A 22,506-nucleotide genomic window follows, 5' to 3' on the forward strand; every position below is an offset into this window, starting at 1 on the left:
CATCTCTTTCCCGAGTCTGCAGTGCGTCGATCACATCCGCCACACCTGTGCCGGCCAGAACGCCCCACCGCTGCCATCACCTTGCCTCCTGAGCTGACGGACTTCGCCGACGTGTTCAGCGAGAAGGAGGCGGACCGACTACCCCGATCGGCCCCACGATTGCCCGTGGACCTTCTGCCCAACGCACCACTGCCTGTGGGACGCCTGTATTCCATGTCGGAGCCCGAGTTGGCCGCCTCAGGGACTTCCTGGACAAAAACCTGGCCCGAGGGTTCATCCGCCTTCAAAGTCCCTCTCGGCCCCGGTCCTCTTGTGAAGAAGAAGACAGGGACTTGCGCCTATGCTGTGATTACCGCCGCAAACGCCATTACGGTGCGGAATCGCTACCCCTGCCGCTCATCCCGGAGCTACTGGAAAGGTTGCGGAGGCCACGATCTTCACCAAGCTCGATCTCCGGGGCCTACAACCTGGTGCGGATGCGAGAAGGAGACGAATGGAAGACGGCATTCGCACCGACACGGACACTACGAATACACTGTCATGCCATTTGGGTTGACCAACGCTCCCGCCGCTTTTCCAGCACTTCATGAACGACGTGTTCCGAGACATGTTGGATCGGTTCGTGGTTATCTACCTGACGACATCCTGATTTACTCCCGGTCCAGGAAAGCCACCTTCGACACGCCAGTCTGGTTCTGCAACGCTATGGAGCAACAACTCAATGCAAGCTGGAGAAATGCGTCTTCTTCCGGACTTCCATAGAATTCCTCGGCATATCATCTCGCCCGAGGGCATAGCCATGGACCCATGTAAAGTAGAAGCTTTGTGTAGCTGGGAAGCCCTCGTCGGGTGAAGGATGTTCAGCGCCTGCTGGGCTTCGCCAACTACTACCGGACCTTCATCCCGGCTTCGCCACACTGACAGCTCCACTTACCCAGCTCCTCAGGAAGAAGGTTGCATTCCGTGGGGTCCCCGCAGCAAGAAGCATTCACAGCCCTCAAGAAAGCCTTCACACGGAACCCGTCCTGAGGCATCCCGACCCGCCCGCCTTTTGTGGTGGAAACGGACGTCCAATGTGGCTCTGGGAGCGGTGCTGCTACAGGCTCCGACGAATGGTGGCACACTTTTTCCTGCGCTTACTACTCCCGGAAACTCAACCTTCCGAGCGCAACTCCAGTATCTGGGAAAAAGAGTTGCTGGCTATCAAGGCTGCATTCGAGGCTTGGCGACACCATCTGAGGGGGCCCGACATCAGGTGGAGGTCCGAACGGACCATCGGAATCTCGAGCACCTCACCACAGCTCGGAAGTTGGACCAGCGGCAGATCCGTGGTCGTTGTTTTTGCCCGGTTCAACTTCCGCGTGACCTACATTCCCAGCGGTCACAACCGGAGGGCGGATGCCCTGTCCCAAGCCAGAGTACCTCTGCGCCAAGGACCCCTTCCTCCACGGACAGTGCTGCCGGCAGAAGCCTTGGCCGCAGCACGGGAGCCAGTGGACTTGCGGGCCCAGGTGCGAGGCGCAGCGCCAGGACGCCTGGTCGCAGCAAAGGAGAGCGGAGGTGGGCCCCACGCCTCCTTGGACCTTGGAGGAGGACTTACTCAAGTTTCGGGCGATTATATGTGCCCACAGGACCACTCCGAGCCCTCGCCATGACCCAGTGCCACGACAACCCTGCAGCAGGACATTTTGGGTTCTTCAAGACCTCCACCTGGTGACACGGACCTTTGGTGGCCCGAGTGCGGCATGATATACATGCCTACGTGACATCCTGCACTGCGTGCCGGCAAGCCAAGACCGCCACGGGGCCCCTCCCGGCTCCTCCAGCCCTTGCCGACACCCGACAGACCCTGGGGCGATCTCTATGGACTTCCTGACAGACCTGCCGCCGTCCTCTGGGTTCACCACGGTGCTGGTGGTGGTGGACATGCTCACCAAGATGGCACACTTCATCCCATGCCGCTGGACTGCCCACAGCCGCAAAACGCCCGCCTCTTTCTGCAGCACATCTTCCGCCCATGGTCTACCGGACAGGGTGGTTTCGGACCGCTGGAGTTCAGTTCACAGCCCGCTTCTGGAAGAGCCTGATGGCCGCGTTGGAGGTGCAGGTGTGTCTGTCGTCATCGCACCATCCGGAGACCGACGGGGGTACAGAGAAGGTCATCGGTATACTGGAACAGTATCTCCGTTGCTTCATCAACCAGCAACAGGACAACTGGGCCGACTACCTGTCCCTGGCGGAGTTTGCTTTTAACAACTCTCAGCACACCTCTACTCAGATGACCCCGTTCTTTGCCAATGTGGGTACCATCCGCGGCTCTTCCTCTGGCACCACCGACTCTCCTGTTCCCGAACGCAGACCTTCCTGACGGAATTGCATGCGGTCCAACAGTTGGTACGCCAGCAGCTGAATCGGGCAAAGGAGGACTACAACGGTCCGCCGACCGCTCCCGACGGGCAACGCCCCGCTGGCAGTTGGAGACCGGTGTGGCTTCCACCAAACACCTCCCGTCCGACCGCCCGGTAAAGAAGTTGGACCACCGATTCATCGGCCCGTTCCTGTCGAGGCAGTCATCAACCCGGTAGCCTACCGACTGACCCTGCCACGATCCATGCGGATCCACCCCGTTTTTCACCGGTCCCTTCTGGTTCCTGAGGCCACACCGAGTCCCCTTCGGTGCCCAACAGCACCCGTCACTGTCGCCGAGGACGGATCGGAGGAATACGAAGTCCACAGCGTACGAGACTCCCGCTGGCTGGAGGGTCGCTTCCAATATTTGATCGCGTGGAAGGGATACGGGACTGATTTCTCCTGGGTAGATGCCTCCGACGTTCATGCCCCTGACCTGGTGCAGGCCTTCCATGAGCAGAACCCAGCCCGACCGCATCCCGATCGTCAGCCCCGGGGGAAGGGCCCTGCGGTGAGGGATAGTGTTGTGACCCAGGTTCCTGGACCCAGACTCCTGGACTCGGATGATTCAGAAAGTGAGGGAGAAGGCCTGGCAAGCCCTGCTTCTCTTGCGCCCTCTCCCTCCCTGGCACCCACTCAAAGGGAGGAGGAGGCCGGCAAGCCTGATTCCATGGAGCCTTCTTCTGATTTGGCAACGCCCAAGAACAGTTTTGAGGATGCAAGATCAAGGCTTGATCGCGCGCAGCAGCGGAAGAGTTGGGACAAAGCCAAGTCATAATTGTCATGCAGTGACATCTGCAGAGACTATAAATAGGAGGCGGGACTTCCTGGTTTTTTGTCTTGGACAAAGTAATGAATTGGCGCGAGCTAACTATTTCAATGGAGGGAAGAATATATTCGTGAGTAATTCTGGCCTTATCTATAATTTCCTCGTTATCTCCAGAAACTTGGCAGGCCCGTGGGTAGACGTGGCCAGGACATGTATCTATGTAAATAAAAGGGGAAAAAAAGGAAGGCCTCTGACGGACTCTTTGCTGGGAGTATTGGGGGAAGGGAAACAGAACACAAGGCCAGATTTTCAGAAACACGGGAAGCATCAATAAAGTGCCAGCAATATGGATGACATGGCTTAGTTGACAAGACCCGGAGCATCCAGGCAGGCTGAAACATAGGGAGATGTGCGATTTCCATTGGCAGTTCGGACGGAGGCCGTGAGGAGATAACCAGCATCTTGAATTACACCCAGCAGCCAACTGGCAACCAGTGCAACTTGTGAAGTGAGGGAGACGCATGAACACACTACGATACACCCAGTACTGCCTGCAAGCCTATGTTCTTGATCAGCTGTAGCGTAAGAGGTTTTCCAACGCAGCCGTAACATGAACAGAGGGATTGAATCAAGATCACCTGAAGTGTTAGTTTTTTAAAAAGTTAAAGCTTTCCCCTGTCCAATCATGTCCAACTCGAGGGAGTGGTGCTCATCTCCGTTTCTTGGCCAAGGAAGCCAGTCTTGTCATATTCTGTGGTCAGGTGGCCAGCAGGGCTATACGCCAAAGGTGCAGGGGATGCTGTTACCTTCCCACTGACGTGGTACCTATTCATCTCTCGAATTTGCATTCTTTCAACCTGCTAGGTGAGCAGCAGTCAGGTCAAAGAATAGGAGTTCTCCCCATTGCACTGTGCTCAGGTTTCAAGCCAAGACTCTCAGCTTTCCAGCTGACAAGCTCAGCGTTTTTAACTGCTGAGCCATTGCATCCCACGTAAGTGTTAGTACCACTTTATGTTGCTTAGTAAGGCCTCACTTGGAATGTTTCATCCAGTTTTGGTCATCACGATTTTTAAAAGATTTTGAGACTCTAGAAAGAGTGCAGAGAAGATCCCCAAAGATGATTAGGGGACTGGAGGCTAAAACGTATGAAGAACGGTTGCAGGGATTGGGTATGTCTAGTTTAACAAAGAGACATGATAACAATATCCAATATCTGAGGGGCTCTCACAAAGAAGAGGAGATCAAACTATTCTCCAAAGCATTTGAGGGCAGGACAAGAAGCAATGGATGGAAAGAAATCAAGGTGAGAAGGAGTTTTCTGACAGTGAGAGCAATTAATCAGTGCAATGGCCTGGCTCTGGAAGTTGTGGTTGCTCCAGCATTGAAGGTTTTTAAGAAGAGACTGGACAGCCACTTGTCTGAAATGGTATAGGGTCTCCTGCTTGGGCAGGGAGGGCTGGCCAAGAAGACCTCCAAGGTTCCTTCCAACTCTATTATTGTGTAAATTCCAGGGCAGCCTCATGTAAATCATACTAGAGTAGCCCAATTGCAAGGCAAACAAGGCATCAGTGACAACCTGAGTGGCCTCCTGGTCCCGGAACAGATGCACCTGGCACATCTGTAGAAAGACTCTGCTGGCCAAAACTTTACCCGTCCTGGGATGGAAGGAGCACAACCTCGGAATCCAGGAGGACAAAATTTTTCATGCCTTGCAAACTCTTTAAAGACCAAAGGTGGAATTACTCTAGAGTTGGGGGGGAGGGGCAAAGAAACCCATTTGATGCTGTCATGATGTAGACCTGAATGTTGATGTGATTGTTAGAATTTTTAAACTTGTTTTTCTGTAGGAATTCTCATCTTTCTTTGAAAGATCCACAATATTTATTCCATTCACTGAGAACTGCTTCCCAGCAGCTCCTCCTGATACTCAGTACTCTTAGATTGTACACTACACCAATAAAACTATTTTCTTTAATACCTATTAAATGTATATGTCACCCATCTTGTGGTTTGCATATAATATTGACTGGTCTGCTAGAGGTTACATACTTGGTGGTGGTCGATGTTTCTTTGCTTCATGGGGTTTCTTTGGGCCTACAAAAATGAGAGAATTTTGTTTTACATTCAGTTTTAAAGCCTCATTACTAATATCTTTAAAAAAACATTGGTCCCAAATAAATGGTAATTGGTGGAAACCCATTCTCCAATTGCATAACATAGAAGCTGATGCGTGACCACAAAGTGAGGAGCCCTCTCTTCTCATTTGGTGGCCAAAGTATTTGAGCTTCAGCTTCAGGACCTGCCCTTCCAAAGGACAGTCAGGGTTGACTTCTTTTAGGATCGACTGATTGGATCTCCTTGCAGTCCAAGGGACTCTCAAAAGTCTTCTCCAACACCACATTTCCAAAGCATCAATTGTTCACCCCTGTTCTATAAAAAGAGGGCTCCCAGTTGAACAGAGGTCAAGGTTTCTCCCTCTCCAGACTTTTCCTCTTTAGGAGTGGTGCTCATCTCCATTTCTTAGTCAAGGGAGCCAGCATTGTCCAAATATCCTTTCCGTGGTCATGTGGCCAGCATGACTCTATGTCGAGGTGAACAGGACTCTCTTACCTTCCCACCAATAGTGGTACCTATTTATCTACTCGCATCTGTCTGTTTTCAAACTGCGAGGAGGGCAGGAGCTGCGGCGAGTACTGACAGCTCATCCCATCGTACGATGCTCGGGTCTCGAACCCAGGCAACTGACCAGCTCAGCATCTTTAACAGCTGGGCCAATGTGATCCCATCACAACTACACTAGTATTAATAGTATTTTGTACAGGAATGAGCTGCAAATGTTTACATACCTCCTTCTTCTTTTTCATGTTTTTTCTTTTCATGAGTTTTTTTCTTTGATCCTATGAGAAGGCAAAATGCTTGTTTACATCCAGTTTAAGTATTACAGTAGGAAAATGATGGCTCTGAGCTGGTTTTGGAGTTTCCAGGGGGCTTTCTGTCCTTGATTCAAAATATTCCTTACCTGAGCACCTCACATGCTAACCCCTTTCGAGGCGGCCAACATTATTATATATGCAGAATAGGAACAAGAAATAGAAGAACAAAAACGGTTACGTTGTTGTAAGTGTTTGGATTATCTGAATCCAATAACCTGAGATAGACCTGAAGGGAGGGGAAAAGTGGGAAAATGAAAGACGTAAACAAGAACTACATAAAAAAAAGAGGAAACAAACTAAAGGAAAACAGCAAATAACCAGCAATCGAAAGTATGTCAAGGCGGGAGCCAATCTTATTTCTGCAGGGATGATGGTCCACAGGGAAGAAGCCACCACGGAGAAGGCCTTTCTTCTTGGTCCCACTAGATGGACCTCCTTAAGACCCATAAATGCCTTGCCCCCCTGGTGGGTCAGGTGGATGTAACTGGGAAAATGTTCAAACAATTGACCTCCTTCCCTACCGCTCCATTTCCTTCCTCCCTCCCACTCCATTTCCTCACTTCCTCCCCCCAACTACCTCCCTCCATCTCTATTTCCTTCCTTCCTCCCTTCCTTCCTCTCTCCCTCCCTCCCTCTATAGCTACATCAATCATTATAACTTACACAAAAATACAATGATATGGTACAAAAATACAAAATGTTTAGGTACAAAATCATATTCAACCTAAAAGTATAAGAAACATGAATAATATCTCATGTGTTCCATCACCCCAGATACTTAACAGCTGCCTGAAACCCTGTTTGGAATAGCAGCATTTTTAAAACTTTCTTCAATTGCAAGGAGAATGCAAATCTGATTCCTATTGGAAGAGCAGAAGAGCACAAGAAGAGCACACTAGATTAAACCATGAGGTCCAAATTAGTTAAAGGAGTAATATTAAATTACATGCCAGATGAAATGTTTGGCTATAAAAGCATACGCACCTTCTCCTTTCTCCTTATCACGGTGTTTCTTTGAATCTGGAAAACGACAGAATTGCATTTGTACATCTGGCCTTAAGCCATCTCTTCCAATGCGTTACTAAGACTCTGCAAGGCGCATGCCCCTAAATAAATGTGGATAATTGAAACAGCCATTCTTGCATGCCATGCTTGCATTGAGGACAAGGTGATGCATTGCAGCTAAGTGATGGATGCAACCTTTTCAATCGGAATGGGACTTTTGGCCTCGAACTCTTGGCGGGGCCTGTTTCTCCACCAGGGTTTTGCCTCCATGTTATTATGCCTTAGCACTTTGGGCCACGGCTCCTCTGTCCCAGTCCTTTCGCCACAGCCCATTCGTCGCAGTTTGCGTCGGGCTTTTGGGCGCACAGGACAGTTCGAAGCCAGTCAATCAGTGCAGGGACTCGAGGGCTTTGGGAGTAGAGCGGGGGCTGCAGTTCAGTGGGAGGCTCTGTCAGTTCGGAGCCTCCCGAGACGGCCCAGAGCAACGTGGGGGAGGGATCCAGCCACAAATGACGGGGTGGGGGTGGGGGAAGGGGGCAAGGGGGAAGGGGGAAAATTCCCAGAAAAGGGAAAGAGTTTACTAGGACAAGGCTAAACAGCCTCAGGTGCTTGTTAGGAGATGGAAGGGGAGGGGTGGAAGCTCCCCTATGCGGGGAATGAGGGAATTCAAAAATAAAATAGTAATGAAGAGAATAGTGATAAACTTGTTATTCTATTGTATAATACATGTTATACTGCTATAAAAGTATTTTCCTTTTAAGCATTTATTTGTTAAGCATTTATAACACATGTACCTATGTAAAACATATGTACTGTATGAAATCAATTGTATCCTTCCTGCGTTAAGATCTAAATCCTTCATAAATCCTTTTTCTTTCCTAAATGCCATTCACTAACAATCCACACACCTTTTGTGCGGTTAATATGGGACCAATTAGGGCCAATTAGGAAAACAAAAGGAAGTAATCTGTCTGTTGTAGGGGGATGTAGATCTAAATGGGGGTATATAACTGACTTTTACAATTTAGTTGGATTACATGCTTTGTGAAAATTTCTTTCCATGCCTATGGTGCATATGCTTGGAGAAGGACAACTTCGGTGTCAGGGAGGCAGGATCAGGGATAAGTGTTGGAAATGAATTCAACTGTCAGCCTCCACTCCAATCTTCATATAGTTTTGAATGATTATATCAGTAGATAGAATGTAAAATGTTTATTTCTGTATTATAAACTGTTAAGGAAATGAGATGTATCATGCCTCCGTCCAGGGTGAGGGAAAGGAGCCTATTATGAGTGTCGGCTGACATAACAGGGAGGAGGGATGATTAACTACTGAGTGTTATCAGCGCGCGCTTTTCTAACCGACACTTCATTCCTAAGTTGACTGACATCCAGAGACCTGTGGAAGAAGATTACCACGAGGGGCCGTGAAGGAGTTGGCATTGGACCAGACCAGCCTGACCTCCTGGAGGAGGAGGGACAATTGGGGGGGATATGATATGTTAGCCATATTTTGTCTCAGTTCCAGCTTTGCTTGGCTGCTATCAAGACTGTAAAAGTAAAAGTACTTGTTTTCATTCCAAATGAAGTCAAGGTGAATTCTTTCCTATTTATAGTCGGAGGTAGCCTGACATTAAGCTGGAACACACATCATGTCTACCAACCAGGATTGCAATCGCAATGGGGGAGAAACCCAAATGTGATGGAAGGCCTGCTGCCGGCTGAGCTGGGGAGGCGTCCGGAGGAATTTCTGCTGACACTTTAACCCTGAGCTGGAAGATTGCAGAGCTCGGTGGGCAGAGCAACTAAAACTGGAAGAGGAAGGTGGAAACCAAGCATCAAAAGCTTCCTCTGGAGTAACTAAAAGGAAAAGAAAAAGGAAAAGAAAACTTTCGGAAACAGAACAAGAGATAAGGGACAAGCTCCAGTTGGAGGAAGCCTTACGCCTGTTCCGTGAAGTGAAAGTGAGGCAAGCAGCTCGCCAAAGGTATGAATCCTATTCGGTCCTCCAGGTGGGAGGAGAAGAGGAGGAAGAGAATACAAAGGGCCAGCTAAGGGTGATTTCCAGGGTGGTGAGATTTCTGAAGAGCCAGGGCTGGAAACTCTCTCCCAGAGGAGGCTGAATTGGATGAGGGCGCCACCTGCTGACCAAGCAAGGCCAGCAGGAAGGAAAAGCCAAAATTCCCCCATATCAGAGAAATTTGATGGAAATGCGAAGGAGTTGGGACTGTTCCTGGCGAAAAGTGAATGACCACATGATAGACTGGGGAAGATTATTGGTCACAGGCAGCACAAGTGAGAGCTGTGACTCATAATTTGACCGGAAGAGCAGCTGCGTGGTATGTGTCGTTATATACAAACCACTCCCCCTTACTGCAAAACTACGAGCATTTTATGACTGCACTGAGGAGGAGGTTTGAGGACCCCCTGGCAGAGCAAAAGGCCAAAGGTCGGATAAAAACCATCAGGCAAGGGAGGAGGCCGGTGGCTGATTATAACCAGGAGTTCAGTGATTTAGTTCCCTTGATGAGAGGGTGGTCGGAGGTGACCCTTGTAGACATTTTCAAAGATGGTCTGAATGGAGATCTCTATGAACTGTGTCGAGCACGAGCCTCCAACTACGCTGTATGGCTGGTACACCCTGGCAGCAGAGATGGAAATCGAGTTAGTGAAGGACCGTGGCAGAAGACAGCGCATTGGAGGGCCATCCCTTGGCGCTTTCCAGAAGGCACCTATAGGGACGCCCCTAGATTGGAGGGAGGAAGACCACGTTCGTCATGTGCTACAGATGTGGAAAAGAAGGCCACCGAGCAGCCGACTGTAGGGTTAAGTTGATACCAAGCGCGACCTCTGGTGGTGAAAAGGAACCAGTGAAGCCAGCGGCTAAGGCGCGTAAACCAGCAAAAGTGGGGGAGGGCGTTGCCAAGAAGGGCACGCCCATCAAGGAGGATGGCGAAGTGTCGACCGATACTGACGACAGCAAAACCACGTCAGAGTCCGATGAAGACCTTCTGGTGAGTTGGGCACGGGGCCCCTTGGACATTCCAGTTAATCTACATGTACCCTCTTCGGGTAATAAGGGGGAACTGCTAGCACTACTCGATTCTGGATGCACTAGATGTATGGTCAGTCCCGAACTAGTAGAAAAAATGGAACTAAGGTTGAGAACCTTAAGTAGGCCCATAGCGTTTGCCCAGTTAGATGGCTCTGTGGCAGGGGGAGGGCCTGCCCATTTCGTAACGGAACCCATAGAAATGATAATAGGAGACCACCGCGAAAGTCTGAACTTCATAGTAGCCCCAGGAATGGACCAACCCCTGTTGTTAGGCTTGTCATGGTTATGAAATGGAACCCCATATTAACTGGAGAACGGGAGTCCCACGCCTGCTCCAAAACCTTAAAAGGGGAAAAGGGGAAACCCAAGAAGGGACCTACCGTGACCTTGCACCAGGATAAGTTGGGGGCAATGATTGAACGGATAGACGGGGAAGAGAGAATACCCAAGGAATACTGGGACTTGCGAGAAGTCTTTAGTGAGAAAGCATCAGACGTACTTCCTCCCATAGGCCTATTGACTGTGCCATAGACATCCTTCCGGGGTAAAGCTTCCAAAGCCAAAAGCTTATCCCATGACCCAAAAGGAATTGGGAGAACTACGTAAATTCATAGACAAAACCTAGAGCGGGCTTTATCCAACCGCTAGGCCTGTGGCGCGCCAGTGATGTTCGGGAAAAGAAAGATGGCTCCTTTCGTCTTATAGTTGACTATAGGAACCTAAACGCAGTGTGCGCCAAAACATATATCCCATGCCACTCATGAAAGATATGTTAGCACATTTAGCTAAGGGAAAATTCTTCACCAAACTGGACCTCGAGAAGCCTACTACAGAGTTCGTATAAAAGAGGGGATGAATGGAAAACCGCTTTCAACTGTCCACTAGGATGTTTCCAGTTTCGAGTACTGCCATTTGACTGCAGGGGGCCCGTAGTTTTATGCAACTAATAAATGAAATACTCCATCAGCATTTATTCAAAGGAGTTCTTGTCTACCTTGACGACATACTTATCTATACAGAAACAATGGAAGAACATATTAAACTAGTAAGAGCTGTACTCAAAAGTTATTATCTGCAGAACTATATTGCAAGCTATCCAAATGTGATTTCCATCAAACCAAAATAGACTACTTAGGGTATCGATTTCGCTGATGGGTTAGAAATGGATCCAGAAAAGTGAAAGCTGTCTTGAATGGGCCCCCACGCACACGCAAACAACTCCAAAGTTTTTGGGATTCGCAAATTTCTATCGTCAATTCATCCCTCCTTTGCTCAAATTGCTTTACCAATCACTAACCTCTTAAAACTAAAGGAGACACGAAACCCAAACCATCATTACCTCGAATGGACAATGGAATGTCAGGCAGCATTTGAAAAATTGAAACGACTTTTGCCGCTGAACCTATTTTAAAGCACCCTGACATGGATGTTCCTTTGTAATACAAGCTGATGCAAGTGATGTAGCAGTCGGAGCCGCTTTGCTCCAAAACAATGCTGATGGTAATTTACAACCCTGTGCTTTCACTTCGAAAATTGACTGAAACTGAAAGACGATGGGCTATTTGGGAAAAGGAAGCATTTGCAGTTCATTGGGCTCTACGGACATGGAGACAATTCTTAGAAGGTTCAAATCATCCTTTTGAAGTTTGGACTGATCACAAAAATCTAGAAGCTCTAAAGACTCCTAGAAAACTTTCACCTAAACAAGCCCGCTGGGCTCAATATTTTAACCGCTTTAATTTTACTTTACATTATATTCCTGGGGGAAAAAACTTCTTAGCAGATGCTCTCTCACGTTTACCCCAATACAATTGCACTCGCTCCGAGGTGGTTCAACCAATACTTCCCGTGCAACAGTTGGCAGCCCCGGCAATAACTAGAAGCCACCCAAAGCTGACCCCTCACTCCCAGATGAACTAACCAAGTCGGTTAAAGAAGCTTTAAACACCGATGACTGGTACTTAACCCATTCCCATGAATGCACACTCCGTGATGGACTAGCTTGGATTGGAACAAAACTATATGTTCCTCTATCACTCAGAGAAACCATCCTACAACGATGCCATGATGCCAAAATGGCAGGGCATTTTGGATTTGTGAAAACTTTGCATCTTCTTAAAAGACAGTTTTGGTGGCCAAGTCTTAAAAAAGACATTCAAGCATATGTAGCAAGTTGCCCTATTTGTGCATCATCCAAAAGGCCTCCAGGAAAACCTCCTGGACTACTTCAAACTGTAGCCAGACCAGGAACCCCATGGAAAGAAATATCCATGGATTTCATAGTGGAATTACCTGAAAGTTCAGGCAATACTGTTATATGGGTTGTGACTGACCTTTTCTCCAAACAAGTCCATTTTATTCCATGTTCAAAAATACCCTCCTCAAAGACTCTAGCAAAGTTGTTTGTACAACACATTTATAGACTTCACGGAGTTCCTGATCGCATCATTTCAGATCGAGGAGTTCAATTCACTTCTCAATTTTGGAAAGAATTTTACGACTCATTGGCTCCGCCCAAGGATTAAGCTCCTCCCATCATCCTCAAACTAATGGAAGCTGTGAACGAACTCTGTACTAGAACAATATCTGCGATGTTATGTTAACTACCAGCAAGACAATTGGTCTGATCTCTTACCTTTTGCTGAAGTTGCCTACAACAACTCAATTCATAGTAGCACAGGATTTACTCCTTTAAAATAGCTTCAGGTCAAGATTTTGTTCCTATCTCGAACTCCCAAAGGAAGAAACTACTGTTTCCTCTTTGTCAGAATGGATAGATCAAATACAAAGCACATGGAAAATGACTGCAAAGCGATCGACGACGCCACCGTGCGCATAAAAACAAGCAGATAAAAAGGTCCCTGAGAATAAATATCAAGTGGGCGATAAGGTTTATCTTTCCACCAAATATCTTCAAACCACTCAGAAATCTAAGAAACTTGGACCCAAATATGTGGGACCTTTCCCATAGTAAAATCATCAACCCCGTGACGGTACAACTAGATTTACCAAAAACACTTAGAAGAATCCACCCCGTTTTCCATGTCAGTTTGCTGAAACCTGAACACACGTCTACTTTCCGTCCTAACCATACACCCCCTCCTATACCAATTCTCATAGAGGGAGAACAACACTTTGAAATAAAAGAAATTTTAGATTCAAGAAAACATAGAAATAAAATTCAATATCTTATTTCCTGGAAACATTTCCGTTATCCCAAGCTGAATGGGTGAACAAAGAAGATGTTCGTGCATCGGAAAAGATAGCACAATTCTATAAAAATATCCTGACAAACCCTAACTTCTTTTTTTCTAGGACTGACGTCCTTGTTGCAGGAGGGCCAATGTCAGCCTCCACTCCAATCTTCATATAGTTTTGAATGATTATATCAGTAGATAGAATGTAAAATGTTTATTTCTGTATTATAAACTGTTAAGGAAATGAGATGTATCATACCACCGTCAGGGTAAGGGAAAGGAGCCTATTAAGAGTGTCGGCTGACATAACAGGGAGGAGGGATGATTAACTACTGAGTGTTATCAGCGCGCGCTTTTCTAACCGACACTTCATTCCTAAGTTGACTGACATCCAGAGACCTGTGGAAGAAGATTACCACGAGGGGCCGTGAAGGAGTTGGCATTGGACCAGACCAGCCTGACCTCCTGGAGGAGGAGGGACAATTGGGGGGATATGATATGTTAGCCATATTTAGTCTCAGTTCCAGCTTTGCTTGGCTGCTATCAAGACTGTAAAAGTAAAAGTACTTGTTTTCATTCCAAATGAAGTCAAGGTGAATTCTTTCCTATTTATAGTCGGAGGTAGCCTGACAACAAGCAAGGATCGATGAAAACAGACTTTATTACGAGAAAATAATAAAAACAATTTTGCAAAATAGGGTGACATCCCAGTAGATCTCAACAAGGAGTTTGAGCCAGGAAGCCCCACTTAAAGTTTCAAAAGCATTACATTTTAGAGTTCCGTATCCCGACACCCTCCATGCCCTACCTCCTTTGGGTTTATTGGACAGGCCCTCTGGGGTTTCAGCTAATCCAAGATGCCTCAAAGGAATACATTATTTCTCTTTTTGTTTTCTCAGATTACTTTCCCTTCAGCACCTCCCGTACCTCTCTCAGTTTTAAGGAATGTCTCCATGCACCCTCAGCAGACCCCTTTCCTATGCCAAAAAAAACAAGATAATGCCCACATGTCCTTCTCCAAGCATAATAATATCTGTTCTTCATGTGTTCCATCACCCCAGATACTTAACAGCTGCCTGAAACCCTCTTTGGAATAGCAGCATTTTTAAAACTTTCTTCAATTGCAAGGAGAATGCAAATCTGATTTCTATTGGAAGAGCAGAAGAGCACAAGAAGAGCACACCAGATTAAACCATAAGGTCCAAATTAGTTAAAGGAGTAATATGAAATTACATGCCAAATTAAATGTTTGGCTATAAAAGTGTACATACTGTACCTTCTCCTTTCTCCTCACCATGGTGTTTCTTTGAATCTGGAAAATGACAGAATTGCATTTTTATATCTGGCCTAAAGCCATCTCTTCCAATGCGTTAGTAAGACTCTGCAAGGAATATGTTGTTTCAAGAAGTTTAATGAAAATGCAGCTAACTTGATAAGCTATAGTTAGGAGTATGTGCGTATATATATATATATATATATATATATATATATATATATATATATATATATATATATATATATATATATATATATATATATATATATATATATATATATATATATATATATATATATATATATATATATATATATATATATATATATATATATATATATATATATATATATATATATATATATATATATATATATATATATATATATATATATATATATATATATATATATATATAGGTCTTTGGTTGTTCGGGTTTTCTCCGTAAAATTGGAAGTGTCTTGGCGACGTTTGACAAGTCTCATTCGTCACCTTCAGGCTTCAGCTTCGTGCTTCTGGGAGCAATGTGTGATCGCAGCTGTTTCTTCCTTTTTAACTGCTAGTGGGGGTTTGAACTGATTGGGTGGGAGCTTGGCTGTGCTCTGATTGGATGGGGGTTTTTCTGTGCTCTGATTGGCTGGGGGTGTGTCCTGTGTTGGTGGGGGCTTGGTTGTGCTCAGTCTAATCTGTGCTGCAGGGGGATTTGAGCTGGTGAGCTGCACTGCTGCTGTTTGGCTTCGTGTTCGTGGTCGTGCTACCTCTTCGTAGTGGGTGTCAGTCTGCTGCATGTATGGATTGGAGGGGTTTGAAGTGGCTAATGTTGCAGCTGCGGTCTGGCTTCTGGTCCTTGGTCGTGCTTCCTGATCAGTGTGGGTTTGGACACTTCCAATTGGACACTTCAAATTGGACACTTCCAATTTTACACGGGAGAAAACCCGAACAACCAAAGACCTATATACAAACACCCGTGAAAACCTCAGAAAACATATATATATATATATATATATATATATGTAGGTCTTTGGTTATTCGGTTTTCAGAAATTGGAAGTGTCTTTAAGTCTCATTCGTCATCTTCAGGCTTCAGCTCGCTTCTGGGAGCAATGTGTGATTGCAGCTGTTTCTTCCTTTTAACTGCTAGTGGGGTTTGAACTGATTGGGTGGGAGCTTGGCTGTGCTCTGATTGGATGTGGGTTTTTTTGTGCTCTGATTGGATGGGGGTGTGTCCTGTTTGGGTGGGGGCTTGGTTGTGCTCAAATTAATCTGAGTTGCAGGGGGATCTGAGCTGGTGAGCTGCACTGCTGCTGTTTGGCTTCGTGTTCGTGGTCGTGCTACCTCTTCGTAGTGGGTGTCAGTCTGCTGCATGTATGGATTGGAGGGGTTTGAAATGGCTAATGTTGCAGCTGCGGTCTGGCTTCTGGTCCTTGGTCGCTTCCTGATCAGTGTGGTTTGGGTGTGCTTTCTGGGTGGATGTGTGGTGACATCCTGTGTGGACCTCGTGAGTGTGGGTCTGGTGTCATTCCTCGTGAAGGGACACGTTTGTCAATAAGGGCAGGTTTCCAAATGGCTGGTAGGCGGGAGGTATCATCTCGTTTGTTCATGCTGTGTGGGCGTTTTTCTATCTCGATGGCTTCTCTGATTATGAAAAACTAGAAGTCCAAAGAGCTTCCATTTTATGTGACCTTGCATTCCTACGAAACTGCCGAGATCAAAATTTAATCCCCACATGCTTCCAATTGAAATTCCACTCCAACTCTGCAGCCGCCAAACGCATCCTAAAAAGAACAGAATTGGCCCTAATCAGAAATGAACTTCACACAAAAAGATTCCTCCTAGATCAAATCAACAAAGATCTCCTCACACTTCACCTCAAACTCAGCAACAAGATCCACCCTGCACTTTGGGACAACTAAACAACTCGCCTGGAGAGCCGAAACACAGACCACCCTCAAGACAGACACACACACCAACAAACTCAAGACTACAAGAACGCCAGAAACAAACCCTCCACCCTCACAGCCACACATGAAACAAACAGTGCATAACATCTCAGATAGGATCCTCACCAAAGCTGAAACCGATGTCCTTTCCAAAGGATTCAACTTTGCAGTCACTCCCAAATACATCCCCACTGAGACCATTATATGCGGAGTTGAAACCAGCCTGACCAAAATCAACCCCGATGACGCTAACAAAATCAGACTCAAATCACCAACATCCTCTGCAGCAGCAAGCCACCCAAAAGCAACTTACCCAAAGAGGAACAGACAGCACTACTTAACCTGAAAAAAGACACCAGCATAATAATCCTACCAGCAGACAAGGGCAACGCCACGGTGGTTATGAACACAGCTGACTACCAAACCAAATTAACCAACCTACTCCAAGACCCTGCATACAAGCCCCTAAAACAGACCCCACCACCTACCTAGAAAACCACTAGATCCAAAATAAAAGCCTCCCCATCAGCGAAGAAATCCAACAAAGAATCATTCCCAGAGAGAAATCATCCAGATGCCCTAAGCTCTACGGCCTCCCAAGATACACAAAGAAGGAACCCCACTCAGACCCATAGTCAGCTCCATAGGCTCACCTCTACAAAACCTAGCCAAATTTCTCGCCAAACAACTACAGCCCTATGCAGAATCCATCGCCTCACACGTAAAAACTCATTCCAGTTCATAGAGATCATAAAGAAACAAAACTTACAGCCCAGCGACCTACTCGTGAGCTTTGATGTCATATCCTCTTCACCCAAGTGCCAATCAAAGAAGCCTTGACAGCTATCCAAAACAAATATAACCCCCAAGCACATCCTAGATCTGACCAACCACTGCCTATCCAACACATACTTCATCTATAACGGACAAAAATACAAACAAATAGAAGGCGCACCCATGGGATCACCCTCTCACCTGTCATTGCCAACCTCTACATGGAACACTTTGAAACCCAAGCACTAGAAAAATCTGATCACAAACCCAAACTCTGGCTCAGATACGTAGACGACACCTTCATAATCTGGCCACACGGGAAAGAAAACTTGAAAACTTCCTCACACACCTCAATAGCCTACACCCCAAAATACAGTTCACCATGGAAACAGAAGTTAACAACAACTTCCTTCCTAGATGTCTTAGTCTACAAGAAACCCAATGGCTCCCTAGGACACACCATCTACCAGAAGAAAACACACACAAACCGCTATCTGCATGCACTCACACCACCACCCAGCACAGATCAACTCCGTAGCCAAGACACTCATCTCTAGAACAAAATGCTTAGCTGACGAACAACACCTAAAACCGAACTACACACTCTCACAAACGTACTAACATCCAATGGATTCCAGAGAAATAAGATTACCAAACTAATCCAAAAGAACCCCCACTAAAACCCAAGACAGAGAGCAAGAAAATGGCACAGCCCTCCTCCCATATATAAAAGGCACCACAGACAGAATCAGCAAGATCCTCCACAAACATAACATCAAGACAGCATTCTGCACAAACCAAAAATATCCACCATCCTAAGAAACCCCAAAGACAAAATTGAGTTAGAAAATCAAGGAGTATATGAAATCCCATGCACCGCCTGCCCCACCACATACATTGGACAAACCAACAGAAGAATAAGTGCACGCATTGAAGAACACAAGAACTCATTCAAAAAGAGGAACCAACTTCTTCCTGGTCCAACACTTTAAAGTCACAGGACACGATATTGACTTTAAAAGACCAGAACTATCGCCAAAACTGAACACTTTAACAACAGAATAATCAGAGAAGCCATCGAGATAGAAAACGCCCACACAGCATGAACAAACGAGAATTTGATTAAAATAAATGTTTTATCTAGCATGTTATTTTTTGTTTCAGACAATACCTTCAGACAATTGATGTGCCATTTAAACAATGGCAGAAATACTTTTATGGTGGGGGAAGGAATTATGAATTAAATAAGAGTTTCCACAAGATGGAAAACTAGAGCTGGAGTATAAGTTTTGAAATTATATTTTGTTGCCTATTTAGTTTTGTTGAAAAAATGAGAGTTGTTAAGAAATAAAAGGTATCGGAGTTAGAAGGGCATCATCTAAGATTTGGGTGGCATAGATACATATGATATAATAAAACTAAGCTAAATGTAGATTTTAAAAACCATTATGTTAGACAAGCTATTCTTAGAGTATGGAATAAATACATTTTTAGGTTCTTCCAGCACAAGAAGATGTAGACAAGCAATAACTAGGCATAAAAGATTAACATACTGTGATGTACTAGAATTTTCTCAAAGGGATTGTAAACTAAAAGTGAGAGAAGTGGTTTTCTTATGTACAATTATCAGAAAGTTTGAAGTGGATAAAAGATGTTAATAATGAACATGTTATTAAAAATGTATAAGCATTTTTGGCTGAAATAGGAGGCAAAAGAAGAACAAGTGAAAGAACGCATGATCAAATGGGCTGAAAAATTGGCTACAATATACAAATAGCTCAATGGGGAAATATTTGGTTGAAATTGACTTTTAAGGCGATTAAACAAATGTTTTTGATCAGAGAAAAGACAATATCTTTCTGGCTGACTAGAAACTCTTGATTACATTAAATGGGGGGAAATGCACATGCTTTGAATAACTGGATAATGGAAAAAAGTTAGCTTTATTTGCAAGATAATTTTGTAATTATATTTACTACAAAGGAAATTGGAAACATCTTTCTAGTCTTTTGCCTTCCTTCCTTCCTTCCTTCCTTCCTTCCTTCCTTCCTTCCTTCCTTCCTTCCTTCCTTCCTTCCTTCCTTCCTTCCTTCCTTCCTTCTTCTCTTTTTTGTTCTTTATTAGTTTGGGTAATTATTTTATATTCTGTTTTAAACAGAATATTTAAAGGGGGACGGTTTAGCTCACGCTGGTAAAAGCCTGTTATTAAGAACACAGTAGCCTGCAATTACTGCAGGTTCGAGCCCGGCCCAAGGTTGACTCAGCCTTCCATCCTTTATAAGGTAGGTAAAATGAGGACCCAGATTGTTGGGGGGGGCAATAAGTTGACTTTGTAAAAAATATACAAATAGAATGAGACTATTGCCTTATACACTGTAAGCCGCCCTGAGTCTTCGGAGAAGGGCGGGGTATAAATGTAAACAAAAAAAAACAACAAAAAAAAACCTTTTACTAAAATTTATGGGGAAAAAAAAGAACTGTAGCCCACCATATATCAACCACATATTCTTTAACAGAGAAAAAGATGGCAGAATAGTCTATGAATAATGTTATGAATGGCATATATTAATGTATATGTTTAAATGGGAAAGGGGAGTTAAGGGGGTGTTGGAAGAGCGTGGATATGTCAGATTTTTGTGGTATTTTAGCTTATGATTGATAAATGTTATACCCTGCATTATGTTCTGCAAAGTCTTGGAGCGGGGGTTGGGGGGGGGAGGGAGGGGGGAGGGGGAAGTGGGGGGGAACAATGGTTGAAAAATTTGTTTTTTGTAAAACTTTTTCAAGAAAAAGAAAGAAAGAAAGCAAAAGATGGCAGACACAACTTACGATGTGCAGGTGGCTTTTTGTGACCCATTTGGTCTCTTCAGCGTATTTAACAATTCATCCTGAATGGTGAAGAAGATGATGGAGCAGAAGGTGAAAAACTAATGTTGCAAGACAGAGAACCCAACTCCAGCCCAAACTTTTGTATTAAAATCAGGTGAAGGAAACGGGCGACAAACTAGGAGGACTTCAGAAATAAACAATATTTAATGAAAGGCTTTGGACCCAACAACTGTATTTTGAATCCTGATTCTACCTTGATTGGTTATATTTATATCCCCCTTTTGTGTGAGAGTGGCACATTGTGTGTGTGTTTGTGTAATACACACACACACACACACACCCCGACTCCAATTCAATTCCCACATAGTTTCCTGCCCTAGGGCTAAACAACTGTGTGTATATACATGTGGTAGAATCTCTGGCTAGGCTGGGCAGAGGTGTTAAGAGGGGCCTGAATTTGGATCCTCAGCACAGCAGGAAGCCTCAAAGGCTTGCCCTCCCCAGCAATTCTTGAAGCCCAATCTGACTATTCCCAGGGGAATGCAGTCAGTCTGGTGAGATTCTTGTAACGTAGTTGTCTAGCAATGAACTACTGTTGAGACTATTCACAAGTGGTTCTGGATGTTTGCACCTCACAATACACACATGATCCTGCTGCTTTTAATAAACAAGTGGTCTGGGCTCAAATCTATAACGACCGCTCCTTCTGTTAACCTACCGTAAGACCTCTCTTGAGGGTTGTCATGTATCTCTCCTTATTCTTCCTGAGCTCTTAACTCTCTGTTCCCCATATTCTCTCTCCCTGGACTTCCGTTGATATGGTCTTCTTGGAGAAGGGGCAGAGGGGGAGAATCAGGCAGGGGACAATTGGCCCTGAGAGGCCCTCTCTGCACCGGTCTCTCTCAGCTGGGCTTTCTGACCTTCCTTGGTCCTCCTGACATTTACAAATATCTTTGCAGTAACTCTCCTGGATCTGGCATTCTCAGCTTCTCCATACACTCAGATGCTCTATACTATACTACTTAAAATGTTACTCTTTTTTTGGCTTGATCACAACCACACATTCCTGACTCTGCTTCCATCCACGTACACAACTTTTCCTGACTGACTACTCAAGGTCCTGTTAACAGGGTAGCAAGGAAGAATACAGGACAGCGTACAGCAACTTCACAAAAACCGGGCCCTGTATCTAAGGTAGTGGACAACTGGTGGAAGAAGGCAGGGAAGACACATAATTGAAGAAATAAACACAATAACAGAGTTGGAAGGGACCTTGGAGGTCTTCAAGTCCTGCCCAAGACTTTACACTATCCAGGACAAATAGTTGTCCAATCGCTTTTTGAAAACCTCCGGTGTTGGAGCACCCACAACTTCGGAAGACAAGCTGTTAAATTGACTAATTGTTCTCATTGTCAGCATCACTTCTTTGTGGAAACCCCTTAAGTACTATCACAGTAACTATTGCAACCCGTAAGCATAATTCCATGTGGTGAAGTGGACTGGGAGTGATTGGTCCAAGGTCACTCATGGAGTCTATGGTGGAATATAGCTCCGACCTGGTCTCTCTTTTCCCACTCTAATACGTGAACTACTATGCTATCCCGGCAGAGGACTCCTGTCTTCTCTGTGGAGCACAGACCAACTAAAACATCTTACACAAACCAAAATCTGAAGGAAAGCTACAAAGCCATCACCTGTAAACAGCCTGAGCACAGACACAAAGACAGTAAGGGACAAAAGTAACTCTGCTAAACAATAGCACCCTCCCAAAGGCTGATTGGGCAGGGATCTCCCAGGAATCAGTCGCTCCAGTGTTTGGACCCAGTGAAGAAAATGTGCTGTTCGAGTGCCTGAGCACTTGCACCTTCCAATTCCCCAATTTCCTGGACCAAAAGAAGCATTTATCTTACTTTCTCCTTGAATTGCACCCCAATACTCCCCCCCCCAGTGAAGGAGGGTTTAAGGGTGCCTAGCTAACCTGCAGACCCTGGAGCCACTCCTGGACTTGAGCAGGTAAGCAGAAGCACCATTGCTCAAGAGCCTTAATCAATTTTTCCTCTTCCCCTCTCTTGGTACCTATAACTGGAGCTTCCTTCTGCAGCTTCAGACTGTTTGTTTTCTTTATGATGTAGAATATTCAGCTTCTGCCGCTCTCCAATTGGCTGGCTGCTTTGCCCAATCAGGATTCAGCCCTTAGCCCTCAGTTTCCTCCTCCAACCCTGGGAAGCTTCTGCATTTCAGGGGGTCCTCAGCAAAGTTTAACTACAGTGTGAGTTTTCTTCTCCTGGTTCAAAACTGTCCAAAATTGGATTTCCTCGGTA

The sequence above is a fragment of the Ahaetulla prasina genome, chromosome 8 (genome assembly GCF_028640845.1).
Source record: "Ahaetulla prasina isolate Xishuangbanna chromosome 8, ASM2864084v1, whole genome shotgun sequence".
Taxonomy (NCBI): Eukaryota; Metazoa; Chordata; class Lepidosauria; order Squamata; family Colubridae; genus Ahaetulla; species Ahaetulla prasina.